At 39.6% G+C, this 21,552-nt stretch overlaps 1 pseudogene; it reads left to right on the top strand.

Moving 5' to 3' along the window:
• The window catches only part of LOC147434248 (uncharacterized), a 47,951-nt pseudogene extending 29,478 nt beyond the window's left edge, over window positions 1-18,473 (top strand).
• Window positions 18,474-21,552: the final 3,079 nt, after the last annotated feature.

Raw genomic sequence — 21,552 nt, 5'->3', positions numbered from 1 at the left:
CCCAAAGTAAAAAAGTATTAAAAAAAGATAAAGAAAAATTAAAAGACTTCCATTGAGCTTACAGTTAACATTTCAAGCTTTTGTTTGCAGTTGTGAGAGCAAGTTGGCTAATCAAAGCTGAAAAGCATAATTAGGGAATCTTGCATTTAGATAATCTTCTTAGCTTGCTAGTACTAGAGTAGTTGTTTTAACCTTAGTCATAGCTAACTAATTGATAGACTCACCCATAAGCTCAAAACTCTTGATTAATTAATCTACTCAAAGTGCAATTTATTTGTCCTTAATGGCAGTCTAACATTTCATAAGTCTTGCAATTACTCATTTCCACATGTACTTTACATTCCCCTCATGATTTATGGCAATATAATTCCGCTTGCTAAAACAGTGACTTTGCCTTGCAGATTCAAATCTAGATGCTCTACAACATGGACATACCAAGCTTCAACTCAATCGCTTCCGAGGACGGAATCTACATCAGGAAGGGGGGCATGTTAACCCTCACGGCACACGGACACCCTATCATCTATAAACGTTGTATTATTTAGAGTTAGGTACCGGGCTTGTCGGACCAATAGGGAAAGGTAGAGTGATCGCCGATGAGAGGCGCACTCTAACTGGGACATTCAAGGGATTAGTTGGCTAAGCATGGGCGCCCAAGTGTGAATGGGGTGAGCTCCTATAAAAGCCAACTAAACCTAATTTTTACTCATTCTCTCATTTGTGCAATAGAAGAGTGCTCTTGCTCCATCTCCATCTTCTTCTTCTTCACCTCCTTGTGTGTGTGTGTGTGTGAGAGAGAGAGAGAGAGAGAGAGAGAGAGAGAGAGAGAGAGAGAGAGAGGGAGAGTGTGTGTGCGATCGAGCATTACGAAGGCACGACGGCGGCGAAGCGGTTGAGCGCGGCACGACTGCAGCTTCTTCTTCATCGCGGCGAGGAATCCACCACGAAGGCGAGCGTAGAGCGGTGAGTGACACACCCTTTGCTTTCTTGAGCTTGCTAGTTTAGGCTTGTTGTGTGCTTGGAGCCGTTTGTGGCTCGCACACGGTGTATTGGCAAGTCCCTTGCTTCGACAGTGTGGCAAGGAGCGCACAGCATTTGCAGGATTTGATACTTGCATAGCGTGCATGAGCATGCAATCTTTTCCTCTATGTTAGTTGATGACGTTTCCATCTACAATGATTATGAATGTTGTTTTAATATATATACTCCTCACAATGTAAACTACCTCGCATTCTCCAGTCTTGCCCGATCTCCGTACACCTCGGTCCAGAGGTGTACGGAGATCAGGACCACCGGGTCAAAATCTCATCTTTATTGGTCAAATCCTATATGGGTAGACACATACGTGCACTCCCAGGTGTACATGGAAATGCATGTAGCGGGCAAAACCCCTTTGCCTCTTTTAGTTCCATAGTTTCTTCTAGAGGGAGAGAGAGAGAGATAGAGAGAGTTTTTGTCCTTTTCACACAATTGGTCAGCCAACCTAACTCTTTCACGCCGACTTTCTCTATCTACTATCTATCTCTCTCTCTCTACCTCTGTAGCTATCTCTAGTTAATTATCTCTCTCTATATATATATCACTCTCTGTCTCTCTATTTCTCTCTCTCTCTACGTACACTATCTCTCATTCTTTCTCTCTCGATCTTGCTCTCCCTATCTCTCTTTCTCTCTCTCTCTCGATCTCGATCTTGCTATCTCTCTTTATCTTTCTCTCTCACTCTCTCTATTTGATTTCCTATCTCTCTCTCTCTCTCTCTCTCTCTCTCTCTCTCTCTCTCTCTCTCTCTCTATTTCCCTATCTCTCTCTCTCTCTCTCTCTCTCTCTCTCTCTCTCTCTCTCTCTCTCTCTCTCTCTCTCTCTCTCTCTCTCTCTATATATATATATATATATATATATATATATATATATATATATCATTCTCTTTCTCTCTCTCTCTCTCTCTCTCTCTCTCTCTCTCTCTATTTCCTATCTCTTTCTCTCTCTCTATTTTCCTATCTCTATCTCTATCTCTCTCTATTTCCCTATCTCTCTCTCTGTCTTGCTCTCCACTTCCCCCCCTCCCTCTCTCTCTCTCTCTCTCTCTCTCTCTCTCTCTATATATATATATATATATATATATATATATATATATATATATATATATATCACTCTTTATTTCTCTCTCTCTCTCTCTCTCCCTCTCTACCACAACAGAGCTCGTCGCTTTACACTAGAGGCATATTGATCGAATGAGCGACTGAGCTAGAGAAATCCAGACGTCTACAACTGCAGAGGACTACACAATATGGACAGAGGCTGCATAACAGGATCCAGGTCACTTTGGCTCGACATTCACAACGCTCGGTCAGACTACTGACCATGGAGGAGATTGATGAGATCCGCCAGTGATCGATGCTGGATCTCCTATGATCTACCTATCCCAGCTAGCTGTTTTAGCTTCTTAGTCCACACCCAGCAATTTAGGATTCCATAATATTTTATTTTGTCATTTTTTCATCTTGTTACTCTGACTTTGTATCAGATCCACCACATTGTAACTTTCTGGTCTCATAGGTCGCTTTGGCCTTTTGAAGACGTTAATATAACATTTCATTTTCATTTCTCTCTTTAAATCCTCTTTGTTTAATTTTAATTTCCTACGCATACATTCTCTCTCTCTCTCTCTCTCTCTCTCTCTCTCTCTCTCTCTCTCTCTCTCTCTCTCTCTCTCTCTCTCTCCTACACACACACACAAACACACACACGATGTAGAGAGAGAGAGAGAGAGGGAGAGTTTCATAATACCTGCGCAGCAGGTTTCGGCCAAGAGATCTGAGCGTATCGCAGGCGAAAATGGCCGCTTGCGGCGCTGCACACGGATTTCCCTTTTTTTTTCTCCCAATTTTTTGCGTCGATATACTCGTGGTAATATTCGTTGATATACGCGTGGTAAAGTATGCCTTGCCACGCGTATTTCCACGCACATATCGATGGATATTCTGATGCATATATCGACGGGCTGCAAGTACATTGATAACCGCGTGGAAAGGTCCGGCCGTCGATATCTTGATGTTATGATATCTTCTTCCCGTGCCTTGCAAGACTTGCAGACATTCTCACCTACAAAGTGAGAGAAAGGGAAGGATCATGACTACAAAGAGAGGAAGGCTCAAAACAGTTCAAAGAGAAGGAGATTGATAATGCCCATACTTTGTGGTTTAACGGAGATTATCAACACCAACATGACAAAACAGTAGGGGGAATCATCATTTTGAACCCAGAAAAGGAGGTAATGCTTAAAAAAGGTATCACTCTACCCAATGTCGACTCTAACAATGAAGCTGAGTATGCTCCTGTAACCCTTGGGTTAGAAGAATGCAAAGAATTAGGCATACAAAGACTTATTATAAAAGGTGATTCTTTGCTAGTGGTCAGGAAAATCCAAGGGACTTGGAGGTGCAAGAATCGTACATTGTTTGAGTGGCTTAGTAGTGTAAGAGCTCTGATGAAGGGTTCTAAAGCAGCACAGGTACAACACATTGTGAGAACTCATAACAAGGAAGCAGAGTTACTCACAAATGAAAAAATTCAAATGGTGGTAGGAGGTGTGAAACTTTATGAACCCAAATATCAAGGTCAAGAGGAGCTAAAAGACATTATTTTCTTCCTACAAGCAGGTGAGTGTCCCAAACACTTAGATAAGGTGCAAATACATAGACTAGTTAAGAAGGCCACACCTTACTAGTTGATCGGGGATGACTTATATCACAAAGGAAAACATTTGGTCTTGAGGAGAGTACCATGTGTGCAGGAGATTGAGAAATTTCTTCTTTCATGTCATGATGATGTCTGTGATGGTCACGTTTCTCAAGATATTACAAGTAGGAAGATTTTACAAGCAGGGTTTATTTGGCGAGCTTACAACGTGATGTCCAACATTGGTGTAAGGTATGTAAGCAATGCCAAATTGTTGTGGATAGACGAATAACATATGAGCCTCGAGTCCCAATAATATCTTATGGCCCTTTTGAAAAGTGGGGTATGGATGCAATAGGTCCCTTACCTCGTACTTCTACACGAAAAGTTGTGATCATCATGAGTATTGACTACATGACACGATGGGCGGAAGCAACAAGCACAACGCGAATCACTTTTGAAGAGGTGTTAGAGTTTAATTTTTATCATATTTGTAGTAGGTTTGGAATACCCCTAGAAATCTTATCAGATCGAGTCCCGAGTTTTAGGGCTAACCTTTTGAATGACCTATTGAGGAGGTTAAAAGTGAAACACTTGCATTCCACACCCTACTATCATCAATGCAACGGATTGGTGGAAAAAGTGAATGGAATGATATGTAAGATCATTTCTAAGTAGGGTGTGAACCGGCCTAATGATTGGCATCGCCATTTGACTGCTTCTCTTTGGGCATATAGGACATCTTTCAAGGTATCTACCCAATTCACTCCTTTTCATCTAGTTTATGGACATGAGGCACTTCTCCCCATTGAGGTGGAGCTCTCAATCTTGTGCGTTCTTGCAAGAGTGGAAAAAAAACCAAAAGAGGCTCTACATGAATGGACCTTAGATCTCCAACAACTTGAGCTAGATAGAGAAGAGTCCATTGATCACTACATCACCCAAGCTACAAGCCAAAGGGACAGAATCAACAAGAAGCTCAAGGGGAAAGGATTGAAAGAAGGTATGTTGGTTCTTCACTATGATAACCAACTTGATACTCGACTTGACAGAAATTTTTTGCAAAGATGGGAGTGACCTTTCATGATAAAAACAAAGTTTGGGAATGGTATTTTTAGATAAGCAGACCTATCAAGAAAACTCCACAAGACTAGAGTCAATGAATGGAGATTAACGCCCTACTTTCGATGTATCAATCCATTGGTAGGAAGTCATCTACCTACATCCCCTAAGCTCCAAATTGGCATGGCTCCCTTCGGTTTGGCAAATGCTTCACCTATTTTTAAATCTTTGATGTGCAAAGAAGACCCAGTCTTGGAATCTGAACATACCCAAGGCAACCGTCCCATCTCCCATTTATGGGACTGAGGTAATGAATAACAGGTCTAATGGAGTAAAAGAGTGCATGTCGCTCCTCCTATTATAAATAGATTTAAAAAATTTAAAAAGAGAAGAAGAAAAAACAACACCGTCCTCCTAAAGATATGAATATTTTTGGGCTTGGGCGAGGGTTAATATGAGTGGCATAAAATGGCAACCATCTTTTTGCAACATTTTCAGCCTACTCAATGTCCTCTTCCTCACATGTGTATATATTTTTCTACGCTATTAACTTATCTAGAGTAAATTCCCTCTCTTTGTCTAACCTTTGTGGTGACACATACATCATACTCTTCCCAAAAAAGTCACCTTAGTCATACGTTTATATTACCGTCAATTTCTTTTTTATATTTGTAAATAAAAATAAGCGTACAATAACCAACTACCTACCTCCAAACTTTCTTACCTCTTACAAATTAGTAGTAGAAAAAAAAATTATTTATATTCCATCCCATATAGATAAATTATCATGGAAATCAACTCTCCACTTGTCTTTAAAGATTATGGTTTAGCTCTACAAGTCTTATATGCCCTACATAGGTAGCCCAATATCTCTTAAAAATATCCATATAGTTTTTCTCCTTTCAAAAAAGACCCAAATGGCATATTCTTTTCACAAGAAAATAAGATTGGGCCCTCCTCTCTTTGGTTAAGCAGCATACCCTTTTGAAACAGCATGATTCCCCTTGGATGTATACAAGCAAAGGGCCCATACAAGAAGACCTGGAAGCAAAAGGTTCCCTAGCCTAGTGTGGACCTTCCAAACCGAATTCCTTGGTGCATGGGCATGAAGAATAGTCCAAATTCATATCAAGCATGTTGAGAAGGTCCGAAGGTTTCCTTTTGAAGCATGTCATTCTGTGCTACAGGTAAAACGTTATGGTAAAACCAGTGTAAATCTGTCAGAATCGCAGCAATAGGAAATTTTAAATCAAGTAAATCAAGAGGGTGAGATCTTATCTTGCCCTTACTCATCTTCTATAAGAGCAATGAGTGTTCAAGATCACTTGCATGCGATGCGACCAACTTAAAGATGCTTCTAATGCCAAGACAGACAAGTTGAGATACCCTGTAGGAGCCACCCATAGGGCCTCATGGTGGGGCCCACATACATTATGCACCCCTATGGAGCCTTCATGGTCTAAAATGCTATTTTTTGTGAGTAAATAATCCATATTATGTCCAATATTCAATAAGTGGTCAAAGGACACTTAACTAGGGCTAATCACTCACCCTAATTAAGTGTAGCATAATCCCACTCTTGCACAACTATAAATACCCCCCCTTGGAGAGACTCAAGGACACACACCTATTTTTTCAACTCCCATTTTGTTCTTGATCAACAATAGAGAAACCCCCAACTATCCCTCTTTCACATCCTCCCTCCTATTCCTCCTCTTTGGAGGATGTGCAACTCTATCCTCCACTCTTTCTATTCTACAATCTCGTACTCCATCAACCAATAAATCATTGTAGCACCTCAATAACTTGTAAATACATCATGATGTCTCTCATGGTTATGTTAATTATCATTAAATCATCTTTGAACAATCAAGTGTCTCAATTCGTGATGGTTAACCAACGTCTTTCTTCCCCTTAAAAAGTGTGTGAGAAATCAAGTAAGTGTTCTACTCTCAATTTACCATTGGTTTGTTTCTCCACACTTATTCAATTAGTCTAAAGGAATTTCTCACTCCAACTCTCTTTTTCTTCAATACATATGCATGTGGTTACCTCTCATGGTGATTTTATTTGTCACGACATTGCATAGATGGAGATGAGGGTGAAAGCATGTTAACTTGTCATGCGTTTTCATGTCCCGGACAATGCTAACTAGCACAATTTTGACATATGCTAACTAGTACAATAACTTGGCTACATCTCCAAGATCTATGACATATGATATATCAATAGAAAGCACTTGAAACAAGGAATCCAAATGTACAACCTCCGACAAATTTTGATATTATTTGTAAAAAATTTACCGAACGCCCAACTTTTCAAAGATGTGCTAATTTGAAACTGCTAACTAGCACAAAAAGAGCGACAGGTTAACATGCTTTCACCCATGAGCTCTCTATGCAAAGTGTGTTAGTTTGGTGTAGGTGATTCCCTTGTGTTTTTTCTGAGAGGCAAGTCTTGTTCGCATGATTTTTTATGAGTGCTTGATAGAGGAGGAGTTTGGATATATCATGGGTATTCTTATGGGACAAGGTGAAAGTGATTCCACGAATTGCATATTTACATTTGATACATGGCATTGGGTTGCAAAATCGTTGATGCTGTCAAGCGTCCAAAATCTACATAGAGTAAGGGATTCTCAAAGTTCATTGCTTGAGTGGGTGGGTGCAAGTGTTATTTGATTGGTTTCCTTCTCCACTCCCAAAAGAAGATGTTGCCCCAAGTAGTGTGCGTACTTCTCTACGAACATCTTGTGAAGGTTGTCCCATGGTTTGGGTTTAGAGGCCCCATGTCAAAAAGCTTGCTCTCATAAAAGTGGTGCCCCCCCTACTGAGGAACATATTTCCAAGTTACCTTCAATTTTTAGTCATGAATAATGGAGTTCCCATCTATCCATTTCAATTGCACAACACATTACAGCAAATGTTCACATAGATAGAGAAGTCTATTTCTAGCAATGCATTGTTTTTATGTTTGGTGCAAAACGACTTAGAGAAATATTGGCATCACCCAATCCAGTCATACTTCCAATCATCAATTATGAAACCTCTTTTGATGTTCACGTGTTCATTTTGTTTTAAAGGAAGGAACAAGGAGTGGTGAAGGTGCTCAAGGGCCATATGAAGGAACGAGGTCTTCAAACCAACAATGAGTAGTAGCACATGAATCACGATAAAAAAAATGAAACTTTTAGTCCTATTGCTCGGCAATCCATTCACATAGTCATTGCAAGTAAGTTTCGGTTTCAATTTATCATAAGGAGGATATTTCGATCCACTCGCCTCAATGAAATCAATGCTTCAATTCATTCATTTACTCTACCTATGATAAAGTACGAATTAACAATGGATGTGTACATCTTTATTTTAATGTAATCAGATTTATAGTGTCAAGAATCTTGTGCGGCTCGTAAGAGAAAAGTTTCTTGAAAAAAAATCAAAAGTCTAAACAAAATGTCAAATGCTTTTCCCACGTTTTATGCAAGAAGTGGGGAACATGTGCAAGAGTTTCTTGACAACTTGGAGATGGCACATCTCATATCCGGGAGAGATGAAGAGGAAGTCAAGCTATGAGCCTTCCCGCTTGCTCTCAAAGCAGAAGCTAAAGCATGGTATGAGACCTTGCAACCTCAAATCAAGCTGAACTGGGAGAGACTGTGAGCAAGCTTCCTCTCCAAGTTCGGGCAAGGTGATACTTCAGAAGGACTATGGAAATGTCTTATTGGACATAAGCATGTATCACTTGAAGACTATCCTTCTTATGAAGCAACCATTGTCAATCTATGGGGTAGGTGGGAGGCTACATTAGAAAATCATGGTGGTGCACCTAGCTTTCAAAACGACAGATGCATGGTTGGCTTGTATCCACTTTTAAAGGCTAAAGTAGAGCTAAAATTCCCATCCACCTTCAAAGAAGCATGTGAGGTAGCCATCATCAAGTTTAGAAAACTACACTTCCAAGCACATAGAGCAAGGGGTTTGAATGAAGTGAGAGGGATTCTTCACAACCATGGAAGCACCAATTAGGGACCCTCTTGCACAATCTTCACAAATAGGAGATAACTTTCAACAAGAGGTTTTACAAAGGCTAACTCAACAGCTTGAGAACCTCACTCTGAATCTAGTATAGGGCCTACCTCAACAACGACAACCAAGAGAAGGGAATCGCAATCAACAAAGACAATCTCAAGAGTTGAAATGTTGGAATTGCAATGAAATGGGCCATGGCATGTACAATTGTCCACATCCAAGGCGACTACCGGGAGACATATACCCCCCTAGACTGCCTCCTCTGACTGGGTAGCAGAAACTTTCTCAAGGCCCACAAATCCCTCGTTGACCACCACCACCAGCAAATATACCCCATGTCTCACATGAGGAGGAAGAAAGAGGAGTCAACGTCATCAAGCTAGAAGAGGTAATGAATGAGCATACTCTAAACTTTGATGTTATGCCGATAGAAAAAAGCACAAGAGAACATGATAAGGATGGAGACATGGGAAGTGAACGAAAAAATTCAGCCAGAAGGGACAAGAAGAAGAAGTCAAAGCTGGAACAAGCTGAAAGTACGAGGAAGAAAAGATGAAGACGAAGGGAAATTGGTATCAAAAACTTCCCATTCGGAAAGGAGTTAGAGCCCTACAACATCTTGGATGATTTACAAACCCAAATGCCAAACATTTCATGGCCTTAACTTCTACACCTATCAGCAGCCAAAGGAAGAACGCAATGGCCAAAGTTGGTAAGTACAAGAATTCCAAAGAAGAATGAAAATCTCTCCATTAAGGTTGTGGCCTCAAAGCTACAAAAATATGTGGAACCCATTGTGGATGCTTACATAAGGGGTAAATAGGTGTCTAATGTATATGTTGATGGTGGAGCCCAAATGTGTGTGATCACGGAAAAATCAATGAATAGGTTAGGGATTGAAATTACAAATTCCTCTAATTGTCAAGCTAGGCTAGCCACCAACTCAAGTGTGAAGTGCTTGGGGATCATTGAAAATGTAAAAGTCTCTGTATGTAGCATAGATGCATGAGTGGATATGTATGTCATACCAGCTAAGGGGGAGGGATACCCCATCATCCTAGCGAGGCCTTGGCTCATTGCTGTGTATGCAGATGAAAAATGGGGAAGTGGTTGATTGACTCTTAAGAAGGGTCAACTGGTGGTGTATGATTGGCGAGAAGGAAAGCAACTAGATATCAACTATGAAACCACGGCAGATGAAGAGAGCGAGGAGAGCCCTTACTTAGGTGATGAGGAAGCGTCAACCAGTGAAGAGGAGTCTTGTTTGGAGGTAATGGGAATTGTATTTAGCACCAACACCCAAGATGTTTCCATAGAACAAAAGCCAACAGATAATTGCACACGAGGGGATGAAAGATACCACCACCTTGAAGAAGTATTTGAGAAGATTCTTGCAAAAGATCTTACTTGTGAGGAGAAGAGGTACTACATCAATATGTTAAGGAGGTATCCCAATTTGTTTATCACTGACTACTCACAAATAAAAGGTGTAGATGTATAGAGCATCGAATTGAGTTTAAACCAGGGACCAAACCCGTGGCTCAAAAGTTAAGGAGACTAGGATCTATGCAGCAAAAGGCTCTCCTACAAGAAGTGAATCATCTTTCCAAGACTGGCTTCATGTATCCACTATCCAGCTCCAAATAGGTTTCACCTATCGTAGTCACTCCCAACAAGAATGGTAAGTGGAGGGTCTGCGTGGATTACAAACCCCTCAATGCTGCGACAAAGAGAAACCGCTTCGCACTCCCTTTCCAAGATGAAATTTTGAATGAAGTAGCAGGTCATGAATGCTACACTATGTGTGAGGGGTATTCATGATATTTTCAAATTAGAATAGCAGAAGAAGACCAACCAAAAACCACTTTCATCACACATTGGGGATGTTTTGCATTTAGAGTAATGCCTTTTGGGCTCCACAATGCTCCTAGCACCTTCATGAGATTCACAATATTTGTATTTCAGCCATTCTTTGGAAAACCTATAAGAGTCTCTATGGATTATTTCTATATTTATAGTTGTAGATCACTTTACTACCAAAAGGTTGAAGAGGGGCTTAAGAGGCTCCATCAATTTGGGGGACAACTCAACCCAGAGAAGTGTCATATTGTTGAATCTCAAGTGGTTTTGCTAGGCCATGTGGTTTCTTCACAAGGTATTCAAGCGGATCCCTCTAAAGTAGAGGCTCTTTTGTCATTATCTCCACTAACAACAACTAAGGAACTAATGACCTTCAACCACAAAGTGAAATACATGTATTGCTTCATCCATCTTCTAGCAAAAGATGGATAAAGCATCTTCTAAGGAACTAATGAACTTCAACCACAAAGTGAAGTACATGTCTTGCTTCATCCATCTTCTAGCAGAAGCCATCATCCCTTTGCATAGGTTGGCGAACCAATCTACATTTGAATGGGGGAGGGAACACGCAAAATGTTTTGAAGAAGTGAAGGACATTCTTAGCTCTCTCCCGACCCCAATGCCACCACATCCAAAGGAGACCTACTATGTCACTCCAAGTGTAGGTATTGAAGCAATTGGTGTTGTTTTGAAAGATCCTAGAAAATCATACATGAGGCCGATCTGTTTTGCAAGCAAGGTGATGATTCATGCAGAGAGGGGATATATTGAAATGGAGAAAGTGGTATTTCCATTCTTGTTTTCTATAAGGAAGTTTTGATTGTATCTTCTTCCCGTGCCATTTATGTAGTACAACACATGAGCCTCTCATTTAGAATAGCAAAGTGGGTGCTTGAACTCTAATAATTTGAATACACTTTCCTTGTAGAAGATAGCACAAGAGCAGGACTTGCAGACATTATCACCTACAAAGTGAGAGAAAGGAAAGGATCATGACTACAAAGAGAGGAAGGCTCAAAACAGTTCAAAGAGAAGGAGGTTGATAATTCCCATACTTTGTGCTTTGACGGAGCTTATCAACGCCAACATGACAAAGCAGCAGGGGGAATCATCATTTTGTACCCACAAAAGGAGGTAATACTTAAAAAAGATATCACTCTACCCAATGTCCACTCTGACAATGAGGCTGAGTATTGTACTCTAACCCTTGGGTTAGAAGAATGCAAAGGATTAGGCATACAAAGACTTATTATAGAAGGTGGTTCTTTGCTAGTGTTGGTCAGAAAAATCCAAGGGACTTAAAGGTGCAAGAATGGTACATTGCTTGAGTGGCTTAGTAGTGTAAGAGATTTGATGAAGAGTTTTAAAACTACACAGGTACAACACATTGTGAGAACTCATAACAAGGAAGCATACTTACTCGCAAATGAAAAGCTTCAAATGGTGGTAGGAGGTGTGAAACTATATGAACCCAATTATCAAGGTCAAGAGGAGCTAAAAGACATTATTTTCTTCCTACAAGCAGGTGACTGTCCCAAACACTTAGATCATGTGCAAAGACATACACTAGTTAAGAAGGCCACACCTTACCAGTTGATCGGGGATGAATTATATCACAAAAGATAAGATTTGGTCTTGAGGAGAGTACTAGGTGTGCAGGAGATTGAGAAAATTATTCTTTCATGTCATCATGATGTCTGTGGTGGTCACTTTTCTCAAGATATTCCAAGTAGGAAGATTTTACAAGCAGGGTTTATTTGTCCGAGCTTACATCGTGATGTCCAACATTGGTGTAAGGCATGTAAGAAATGCCAAATTGCTGGGGATAGACGACTGACATATGAGCCTCGAGTCCCAATAATATTTTATGGACCTTTTGAAAAGTGGGGTGTGGATGCAATAGTTCCCCTTCCTCGTACTTCTACAGAGAAAATTTTCATCATTATGGGTGTTGACTACATGACACGATGGGTGGAGGCAACAAGCACAACCCGAATCACTTCTGAAGAGGTGTCAAAGTTTATTTTTGATCATATTTGTAGTAGGTTTGGAACACCTCTAGAAATCTTATCAAATCGAGTCCCGGGTTTTAGGGTTGACCTTCTGAATGATCTATTGAGGAGGTTAAAAGTGAAACACTTGCATTCCACACCCTACTATCATTAATGCAAGAGATTTGTGGAAAAAGTGAATGGAATGATATGTAAGATCATTTCTAAGTAGGTTGTGGACCGGCGTAATGATTGGGATCGCCATTTGACTGCTGCTCTTTGGGCATATAGGACATCTTTCAAGGTATCTACCCAATCACCCCTTTTCATCTAGTTTATGGAGATGAGCCACTTCTCCCCATTGAGGTAGAGCTCTCAAGCTTGCGCGTTCTTGCAAGAGTGGTAAAAAAACCAAAAGAGGCTCTATATGAATGGACCTTATATCTCCAATGACTTGAGCTAGATAGAGAAGAGTCCATTGATCACTCACCCAAGCTACAAGCCAAAGGGACAAAATCAACAAGAAGCTCAAGGGGAAAGGATTGAAAGAAGGTATGTTGGTTCTTCACTATGATAACCGACTTGATACTCGACTTTAAAAAAAAGAAATTGCAAACATGGGAGGGATCTTTCATGATAAAAACAATGTTTGAGAATAATGGTAGTTACAGATAAGAAGATCTATCAGGAAAACTTCACAAGACCAGAGTCAATGGATGGAGATTAAAGCCCTACTTCCGACATATCAATCCGTTGGTAGGAAGTCATCTACCAACATCGCCTAAGCTCCAAATTGGCATGGCTCCCTTCCGCTTGGTACCTTTTTTTAAATCTTTGATATGAAAAGAAGACCTTGTCTTAGAAACTAAACATACCCAAGGCAACCCTCGCATTTCCCATTTATGGGACTGAGGTAATGAAAAATAGGTCTAATGGAGTAAAAGAGTGCATGTCGCTCCTCCTATTATAAATATTTTTTTAAAAAATAAAAAAAGAGAAGAAGAAGAAACAACACCGTCCTTCTAAAGATATGAAGATCTATAGGGTTGGGGGAGGGCTAATATGAGTAGCATAAAATGGCTATCATCTTTTTGCAACATTTTCAGCCTCCTCAACGTCCTCTTCCTCATATGTGTATATATTTTTCTGTGCTATTAAGTTATCTAGAGTAAATTCCCTCTCTTTGTTTAACCTTTGTGGCAACACATACATTGTATTCTTCCCAGAAATGTCACCTTAGTCATATATTTATATTACCATCAATTTCTTTTTTGCTTTGTAAATAAAAATAAGCGTACAATAACCAACTATCTACCTCCAAACTTTCTTACCTCTTGTAAATTAGTAGTAGAAAAATAATATATTTATATTCCATCCCATATAGATAAACTATCATGGAAATCAACTCTCCACTTGTCTTTAAAGATTAAGGTTTAGCTCTACAAGTCTTATATGCCCTACATAGGTAGCCCAATATCTCTTAAAAATATCCATATAGTTTTTCTCCTTTCAAAAAAGACCCAAATGGCATATTCTTTTCACAAGAAAATAAGATTGGGCCCTCCTCTCTTTGGTTAAGCAGCATACCCTTTTGAAACAGCATGATTCCCCTTGGATGCATACAAGCAAAGGGCCCATATAAGAAGACCTGGAAGCAAAAGGTTCCCTAGCCTAGTGTGGACCTTCCAAACCGAATTCCTTGGTGCATGGGCATGAAGAATAGTCCAAATTCATATCAAGCATGTTGAGAAGGTCCGAAGGTTTCCTTTTGAAGCATGTCATTCTGTGCTACAGGTAAAACGTTATGGTAAAAACAGTGTAAATCTGTCAGAATTGCAGCAATAGGAAATTTTAAATCAAGTAAATCAAGAGGGTGAGATCTTATCTTGCCCTTACTCATCTTCTATAAGAGCAATGAGTGTTCAAGATCACTTGCATGTGATGCGACCGACCTAAAGATGCTTCTAATGCCAAGACAGACAAGTTGAGATACCCTGTAGGAGCCACCCATAGGGCCTCATGGTGGGGCCCACATACATTATGCACCCCTATGGAGCCTTCATGGTCTAAAATGCTATTTTTTGTGAGTAAATAATCCATATTATGTCCAATATTCAATAAGTGGTCAAAGGACACTTAACTAGGGCTAATCACTCACCCTAATTAAGTGTAGCATAATCCCACTCTTGCACAACTATAAATACCCCCCCTTGGAGAGACTCAAGGACACACACCTATTTTTTCAACTCCCATTTTGTTCTTGATCAACAATAGAGAAACCCCCAACTATCCCTCTTTCACATCCTCCCTCCTATTCCTCTTCTTTGGAGGATGTGCAACTCTATCCTCCACTCTTTCTATTCTACAATCTCGTACTCCATCAACCCAATAAATCATTGTAGCACCTCAATAACTTGTAAATACATCATGATCTCTTTCATGGTTATGTTAATGATCATTAAATCATCTTTGAACAATCAAGTGTCGCAATTCGTGATGGTTAGCCAGTGTCTTTCTTCCCCTAAAAAGTGTGCGAGAAATCAAGTAAGTGTTCTACTCTCAATTTACCATTGGTTTGTTTCTCCACACGTATTCAATTAGTCTAAAGGAATTTCTCACTCCAACTCTCTTTTGCTTCATTACAAATGCATGTGGCTACCTCTCATGGTGATTTTATTTGTCACGGCATTGCATAGATGGAGATGAGCTCTCTATGCAAAGTGTGTTAGTTTGGAGTAGGTGATTCCCGTGTTTTTTTTTTTTTGAGAGGCAAGTCTTGTGCGCATAATATTTGATGAGTGCATGAGAGAGGAGGAGTTTGGATACATTAGGAAATTTCATAGGTCATTTGGAGGGCCTTCTAAGAAAAATATAATTTTGAATTTCTCTCTCTAGAAAATAGGTGTGGTAAAAGCAAATGTAAGGTTGGAATAACCATTTGAAAAGTGTACTTACAAGTAGATTATTGCCACAAGTAGTTTTTTTTAGTTGAACTTAGTGAACGTCCTAGAATTGGAGGGAGTTTCCTATACATGGAAAGTATGAGTAAAGGAAATATCCTTCCAAACCTGCTCTCTCCTTACTCTTGCACTGTTTGTGCGATGATCTAAAGAAATCCTCCCTTTTTGTTGCCCTGTTTCACACATGGCTTCTTGTTCCACCCTTAAAAATGTCTACCTTAAGAGACCCTTCTATCATCTACACATTGACGTGGATCCCCAATATACGCCATTGTGTAAGCGAGGAAAAAATAACATCAAAGTGACACCGATCATGACAGAGAGACTCAGAGCAGAGGGAGAAAAACACTTAGATATTTGGACAAAAGGCTCACTCTGTCCATTGAATCCCATGACAAATGCTTTCCCAGCATTTTTAAATCCCACTAACTTGTTGAGTTTTGTAGGTAATGGAGAGAATGGATTGCTTGGCTACTGTAAAGCTCTAAACAACAAATCAGAAACTTATAAAGACACGGTGAAGCACCAAGAAAATGAGATTCAAAGACTTTCAAACTTACATCATGAGGACCAAAAGACTGTAATGCAGCGCACACAAGAATCACAGGTCTTGTGAACAAATTTACGGTCATTACAAAACAAAGAGACAATGTTAAGCACTCGTGTACGAAAGAAGAAACTACGAAATCTTGAAACATTGAAGGTAGGATCTGGTGGCCTTAAGAAAAGAATCCAAGCATTGAGGTGAGCATTGTAAACTGTCTAATTAATATAAATTAATATAAGTGTTTGTTTGTATTAGTTATGATTTCTTTGTAGAGATTCCATCTATCCAGGCAAAGAAAACATAGACCCGAAGGCCAATGTAGGAAATCACTTAAAGCCATTGATAACTAGTGGTCTTGCAAAGGATATCATGCATGAAAAAAAGTTTAAGGTTTTGCAACGAGATGTCATTGACAGATTCATTTCAAAGAATGTAGTGTCTTCCAAGAGTATACAGGCTATATTGGACTCCCTTGGAGTTAGTAAAAGAGGTTACGCAGCTATTCAACACTCTCTCTTTTCCATGTTTGTGAAGAAGGGAATAAAGTCTAAGCTTTTACCAACAGCTACAAGTGTTTCGAAGGAAAGACTACAGCTCAATAATGAACAGACAGACTTCATTGGATGTCCATTTCATATTCAAGATATTTATAGCTCACAGGGAACTACTGTCACTTATGATTAGTACAACAATATCTTCATGGACCTCACTTTGTTGCAAACTAGAATGGTAGAGTTCTACAATATCACATTCGAAGAGACAGGTGGAGTTCTACATTTTGTTTTGAAGTCAGATGAGTGTGAGATTCTTAAAGAGAAGAAGCTAGACCAAGTTACAATCACATTAATGAATAGGGCCCTTTCTAAATGTCCCATTGATGACCCTTCATACTTCAGTGTTCAATCAGAAAAAAACATATGGTGGCTTCAGGTAATCCAGTTATCTCCAATTTTGCAGCTCTAGCAAGCCCTCTATTGTACCTAAATTTTAGATTTAATTTTTGTATCTCATAAGGATTGATCTTGCAGGTAAAGAAAGAAGACCATGAAATTTTATTTTGGGTGTTCCATCAAACCCCTATTCCAGATATCATTGATAGGCAAATGAATCGAGGAGAGGTATTGGCTTTAGATGGGAGAGGAGACTTTCAAGTTCAATGGCATCTTGCATGTGACCTCAAAACACTAAAGTGTATGTATAATTGTGGAATGAGCGCCATGGCAAAGTCTCCATGCTTGTATTGCATGGAACCTACAAAAGTGATGGACCCAAAGTGGTGGCAAAAGGCTCCTACTCGTCACAATCAAGACTCTAATTTTCGACCAGTTCTAAATATACCACTTGTTAATGTCCATATTTTTACAATGCATGCTCTCTGCCGAATTGTAGAGAAGTTGGTATATCTGTACATTGAGTTTGCTTGGAAAATAAAAAAGTCATTTGAATGACAAGTCGCTCTAGAGGCTTTGGAACTAGTTTTGCCAGATATTGGTCTACATGGGGAAAAATGTGAAAATACAGCGGGACGAGAAAAGGTCAACCAATGAGAAAGATGTACCCTGCAAACCATCCATAGGTGGGGTCAAGGCACGCCATTTTCTATCTAAACCTCAAGGTATGAAAGATGTGAAGCTAACAAAGGGAGGGAGAGTATATCACTCTACCTACATTAGCAAAGTTGAGTATATGCACTGGAAAAAACTTCATTTAGCAGTGAAAGACCAAGAGCCAACAACTCACAATGCAAAGGTTGATGTGCGTCGTTCCATTGACATATTATTTCAAATGTGTGTGAATGATGATTGGTCGCAGGATAATCTCAGCAAGTTTAAACAAAACCTTCATCTACTAAAAAAATCCTTCAAGATAGCATGGACTGACACTCAAATCACTCATTACATGGTAAATTTAAAGCGCCTCATATAGTCTTAGTACTAAGTGTGTGTTTAAATTTCTAAATAAATTTCTTCTTTTGCAGCATATTATTTTTAATCATTTGCCATACTTCATCCAAAAGTATGGGAATCCAAGTATATGGAACACCCAGGGCCTGGAGAAGTCTCATTACATGGCTAGAAATGACTACTTCAGACACACACAACATGGAGGATCTCGAAATAAGGCAAACAGTCTAAAGGAGTTATTTCATTGGTTTTATTGCAGAATCATTCATCGCATGCAACAAAAGAAAGTATTGGCCTCTTCAACAACCGTACAGGCAATTAGACATTTGCAAATTCAGAAAAGAAAGCGAGTAGACGCATTCAATAACTCAAGTGCTCTTGAAAGTCAAATTAGGTGGAGAGAGACAATGCAATATGCCAATCCGGTGGAAAAAGAGAGTTAGAGTTTAGACGATCGATGTACCCTAGATTCCTGTAGAATTAAATTCAATATGTACCACAACTATGTCAACATTTTGATGATTTGCAAATATCATTTGGAACCTCGCCCTTGTATCTGATTGTTAAATGTTTGCCATACTCTAAGAGTTCAGTAGGGTTTTCTTTCCCTAAAGATAATGCCATTGCTTTGTATGTGTAGTAATATGCTGCACGGCCCCCAGTATATCCTGGTGAGTAACAAAACATTCTCTCCCAAAAACCTTATCTTGTCGACGAGGATTACTTTGTCATCATTTTATGGCAGCATTGGGCCTCCTAAGAAGCGAGATAATGTCTTGAAAGCATAGGTTGCAGTATTCCCCTCTTGTGACATTCCGTTGTGGAAGATTCGGATGGGTGCCTCGCATAAACTAGGAAGATATTGTCCTAGAGCTGCATCCCTACCACAGAACTGTCTTCATCGACGACAAAGAAAGTCGTCCTTTTTAGCAATCCATGACTGTAAACAAAAGAAGTGTGTGTGTGTGTGTGTGTGTGTGTGTGTGTGTGTGTGTGTGTGTGTGAGAGAGAGAGAGAGAGAGAGAGAGAGAGAGAGAGAGAGAGAGAGAGAGAGAGAGAGAGAGAGAGAGAAACAGAGATGTGGGGGGGGGGGGGGGGATTTATACCATGAAACTCTCATCTTGCAAAAAAAGGTCATCCTTCCATAGGTTAACTGATCTGGTTGACTCCTACGCTAGTCGCTTAAACCAATCCTCCATATCCTGTTTACTAGTTGATGGCTTAAGATTATTTTGAATAGCTTGAAATGTGGCTTCATCAGGAAGGGTCTCTTTATACTTTTATGCCTTTTCAAAGCTGAGTTTAAGGTAGTCCACTGGGTTACTGGAGATCTCCATTTCCTCATCATCACTATTGTCATCTGAAACAAATCCATTCCTCTCCTCCTAATACTTGGAAATAGTGGACAGTGCAAAGTCCTCCCGCAAACAAAAAATACTTTGTATATCATGCAAGAAAATGTACGACCTATATCCAAATTTAAACTCTGGCACTCCTGGTAGCATTAAGGTGGCTTGCCGCTCATTGAAACCTGACACATCTAGAGGTAGCTTGATATCTGAGGTTTTCACTGAGAGAAGATTGATTCATTTCACCTCTTTTTCTTCTTCTTCAAGATCAATGGACTCCTCTATCTCTATCACTTCAATATATTTTTCATTATTTTCCTCTTTTTCATGTGCTGGTAAATCTTATTCCTCCATGACCTCCTTAGGATCTTTCATAAGACTTGTAAATAATCCATTTAAAAGTATTAGAAATCCAAAGGACTCTTGAATCAGCTTGCACTCCCGATCATGTAAGTTGCACCAATGCGGCCTGTACATAAGAGGCAGCTGATTATACTTCTTGGAAGACTGTCTTTCAGGATCACAGTCCTTTAAATGGACTACCACCATTTCACCAACAATAACCCAGCCCTCTTGAGTGTGAAGATCAAACTTCTCTCGTTCCAGCTTCAAGCGTTCACTCTGTTCAGTTATAAACACATCAAGATTAAATGGAGCATTAAACATGCAGGAGACCAAATCAAACTTATCACCATCCCCAGAAGTAACTGCAAAAATCTAAAAGCCTTTCATCAATCACTATAGGGTCTTCATAAATAACTGTATCTTTTTTCCTTTGGATTGTTGCAATACATTGGGAACTTTGCAAAGTAGGTGTTGAAAAATCCACTTCTCTCTTAAGTGAGTTGGGTACATTAAATTTTGGAGTAGAAGGGGACTCCAATTCGAAAGATGGGTCAGTATCAGGCTCTTCCAAACCTAGAGCTAGCTCCTCCAAACTACTCGTAGACTCTGCAACAGTTATATCAATGGGTTCTGTGGATTCTACATTCCTCTTCATTGATGTTTTTAACAACTCCGACAGTCTTCTTGGAAAGTTTCCTTGGCCAACAATGCGCTCGAGATCAATTTTCTGCCTCTTCCTCCTATGTGATCTTAAACCTGTCATTTATTTCATAATCACAAATATAAGTTTCAATGAGTATATACAAAAAGAAGAGCACCAAATGATCATATAAGTTTTGAACAAACTATAATTAGGTATCTCACAATTGTTACCGACTAACCATGTAGTCAATAAAATAAGATGATTACTATGGATTAAATGCAAAACTAGGCAAAATTGGGTTATATATGTGAGGAGTAAAAGCCATACAAGTGGATCATGGAGCGATAAGTACATAAACAAATATCCATAGAGCTATAGGCGCGCCGTGATCCACTTAGTCGGCTTTTAGAAAATAGAATAGCTACAAATACATCAAAGCAATTGTACTTTCAGAAGATTACTATGTACAAAGTCAAAAGAGGATCACGATGCGCGGAGTATGTAAATTAATGTTAAAAACACTATTGGCGCACCGTGATCCACTTTGCAGGCTTTAATGCATTGAAATACATACAATATTATTATACAAAAAATCCCTTTGTAAATATTAGAAGAGGATAATGGCGCGCAGAGTATGTAAACACATCTTCATAACGTAACTGGCATGCCGTTGTCAGGAGTTTTTTGGAAGAGGTGATTGCGCATATGTACATACACATGCATGGTCCATCGAATAAAGGATTGCCCATATTTTGCATAATTATCACAGGTTGTAGATTACAGGTTACAGGTTACAGGTTGTAAACACATCTTCATAACGTAACTGGCATGCCATTGTCAGGAGTTTTTTGGAAGAGGTGATTGCGCATATGTACATACACATGCTTGGTCCATCGAACAAAGGATTACACCTGGCAGTCATGATCAAGACCATATTCTAGGGCCACTTCACATGGTGGCAGGATGCATTATTGGAAAAAGTTGACTGCCAGGTGTGCGGATAGATGCAGCAGGGTAACTATGCACTGCGAGGCCAGTTTTTGACCTGTTCGGGGTCCGTTTGAGGTCAACTAAAAGTCCAAAGGTGCCCAAGTAATAAAGCTAAGTGTGGGAACTGAAAAACCAGAGATAAGACCAGAAAAAACATGTGGAGAAGAGGAGGAACAGCCGCAACTGTAATTTTTG

This window comes from Adiantum capillus-veneris, chromosome 19, assembly GCF_014529385.1.
Source record: "Adiantum capillus-veneris isolate H3 chromosome 19, ASM1452938v2, whole genome shotgun sequence".
Lineage (NCBI taxonomy): Eukaryota > Viridiplantae > Streptophyta > Polypodiopsida > Polypodiales > Pteridaceae > Adiantum > Adiantum capillus-veneris.
The sequence above is the reverse complement of the archived record's forward strand: the minus strand, read 5'-3'. Positions and strand labels throughout refer to the sequence as shown.